Source organism: Pleurodeles waltl, chromosome 8 (genome assembly GCF_031143425.1).
Source record: "Pleurodeles waltl isolate 20211129_DDA chromosome 8, aPleWal1.hap1.20221129, whole genome shotgun sequence".
In the NCBI taxonomy this organism is placed as follows: domain Eukaryota; kingdom Metazoa; phylum Chordata; class Amphibia; order Caudata; family Salamandridae; genus Pleurodeles; species Pleurodeles waltl.
The window spans coordinates 1508094545-1508097044 of NC_090447.1; the positions used below are offsets into that span (position 1 = coordinate 1508094545).

The 2500-nt window shown below is 46.2% G+C and overlaps 3 non-coding genes and 2 pseudogenes across 3 annotated transcripts; all 5 read right to left on the minus strand.

The window, feature by feature from the left end:
* Nucleotides 1-118: 118 nt before the first annotated feature.
* LOC138252694 (5S ribosomal RNA) lies at nt 119-237 on the minus strand. Its single transcript, XR_011195420.1, has one exon. It is a non-coding gene; the product is annotated as a 5S ribosomal RNA (ribosomal RNA).
* A 442-nt stretch (nt 238-679) lies between these two features.
* On the minus strand, nt 680-798 carry LOC138255824 (5S ribosomal RNA; annotated as a pseudogene).
* A 444-nt stretch (nt 799-1242) lies between these two features.
* On the minus strand, nt 1243-1361 carry LOC138257133 (5S ribosomal RNA; annotated as a pseudogene).
* A 444-nt stretch (nt 1362-1805) lies between these two features.
* LOC138254470 (5S ribosomal RNA) lies at nt 1806-1924 on the minus strand. The gene has a single exon (XR_011197132.1). It is a non-coding gene; the product is annotated as a 5S ribosomal RNA (ribosomal RNA).
* A 443-nt stretch (nt 1925-2367) lies between these two features.
* Nucleotides 2368-2486, minus strand: LOC138253753 (5S ribosomal RNA). The gene has a single exon (XR_011196436.1). It is a non-coding gene; the product is annotated as a 5S ribosomal RNA (ribosomal RNA).
* Nucleotides 2487-2500: the final 14 nt, after the last annotated feature.

Consider the following 2500-nt stretch of genomic DNA (forward strand, 5'->3'; position numbering starts at 1 on the left):
TATTTATTTGAAGAAAGGAAAAAAGAGTAGAAGAAATAATAAAGGAAAAGTAACATTAGAGAGGACTCTATGCATTTGTTCTAAGACGTGCACCACCTACTGTCTGCAAGAAGCAAAATGCCTACAGCTCCTGGTATTCCCAGGCAGTCTCCCATCCAAGTACTAACCAGGCCCGACTCTGCTTAGCTTCTGAGATCAGACGAGATCAGGCGCATTCAGGGTGGTATGGCCGTAGGCAGAATACACTCCTGTTTCAGGCCTCTTGTGTTGAGACAGCCCGCCGGTCTGGAGCCTGCTGCTCTCAAACACACCTGCACTCTACTGTTCACAAACTGCCCTCCTTCACAAACTTCTTACAGAGGGCCAATCGCACAACCTGTTTTGCACCAGCCTCACAATCGCTTCACCTTCACTTACACACAGTCTCAGACTGCCCTTTCTTTAGGGCCCAGCACAAGCAGCAGACCAGTCAGCACCAGCAGCTTGGGGTGAGTGTGAAGTGCAGAAAAATTCTCAATTTTCCTTCAGAAAGAGTGTATTTTAGTGTTATTGCTGTTTTTTTATTTATTTTAAGAAAGGAAAAAAGAGTAGAAGAAATAATAAATGAAAAGTAACATTAGAGAGGACTCTATGCATTTGTTTTAAGACGTGCACCACCTACTGTCTGCAAGAGGCAAAATGCCTACAGCACCTGGTATTCCCAGGCGGTCTCGCATGCAAGTACTAACCATGCCCGACCCTGCTTAGCTTCTGAGATCAGACGAGATCAGTCACATTCAGGGTGGTATGGCCGTAGGCAAAAACACACTCCTGTTTCAGGCCTCTTGTGTTGAGACAACCCACCGGTCTGGCGCCTGCTGCTCTCAAACACACCTGCACTCTACTGTTCACAAACTGCCCTCCTTCACAAACTTCTTCCAGAGGGCCAATCGCACACCCTGTTTTGCACCAGCCTCACAATCGCTTCATCTGCACTTACACACAGTCTCAGACTGCCCTTTCTTTAGGGCCCAGCACAAGCAGCAGACCAGCTCACCACCAGCAGCTTGGGGTGAGTGTGAAGTGCAGAAAAATTATTAATTTTCCTTCAGAAAGAGTGTATTTTAGTGTTATTGCTGTTTTTTTATTTATTTTAAGAAAGGAAAAAAGAGTAGAAGAAATAATAAATGAAAAGTAACATTAGAGAGGACTCTATGCATTTGTTTTAAGACGTGCACCACCTACTGTCTGCAAGAGGCAAAATGCCTACAGCACCTGGTATTCCCAGGCGGTCTCGCATGCAAGTACTAACCATGCCCGACGCTGCTTAGCTTCTGAGATCAGACGAGATCAGTCACATTCAGGGTGGTATGGCCGTAGGCAAAAACACACTCCTGTTTCAGGCCTCTTGTGTTGAGACAACCCACCGGTCTGGCGCCTGCTGCTCTCAAACACACCTGCACTCTACTGTTCACAAACTGCCCTCCTTCACAAACTTCTTCCAGAGGGCCAATCGCACACCCTGTTTTGCACCAGCCTCACAATCGCTTCATCTGCACTTACACACAGTCTCAGACTGCCCTTTCTTTAGGGCCCAGCACAAGCAGCAGACCAGCTCACCACCAGCAGCTTGGGGTGAGTGTGAAGTGCAGAAAGATTCTCAATTTTCCTTCAGAAAGAGTGTATTTTAGTGTTATTGCTGTTTTTTTATTTATTTTAAGAAATGAAAAAAGAGTAGAAGAAATAATAAATGAAAAGTAACATAAGAGAGGATTCTATGCATTTGTTCTAAGACGTGCACCACCTCCTGTCTGCAAGAGGCAAAATGCCTACAGCACATGGTATTCCCAGGCAGTCTCCCATCCAAGTACTAACCAGGCCCGACTCTGCTTAGCTTCTGAGATCAGACAAGATCAGGTGCATTCAGGGTGGTATGGCCATAGGCAGAATGCACTCCTGTTTCAGGCCTCTTGTGTTGAGACAACCCACCGGTCTGGCGCCTGCTGCTCTCAAACACACCTGCACTCTACTGTTCACAAACTGCCCTCCTTCACAAACTTCTTACAGAGGGCCAAGCACACACCCTGTTTTGCAGCAGCCTTGCAATCGCTTCATCTGCACTTACACACAGTCTCAGACTGCCCTTTCTTTAGGGCTCAGCACAAGCAGCAGACCAGCTCGCCACCAGCAGCTTGGGGTGAGTGTGAAGTGCAGAAAGATTCTCAATTTTCCTTCAGAAAGAGTGTATTTTAGTGTTATTGCTGTTTTTTTATTTATTTTAAGAAATGAAAAAAGAGTAGAAGAAATAATAAATGAAAAGTAACATAAGAGAGGATTCTATGCATTTGTTCTAAGACGTGCACCACCTACTGTCTGCAAGAGGCAAAATGCCTACAGCACCTGGTATTCCCAGGCAGTCTCCCACCCAAGTACTAACCAGGCACGACGCTGCTTAGCTTCTGAGATCAGACGAGATCAGGCGCATTCAGAGTGGTATGGCCGTAGGCAGAATACACTCCTG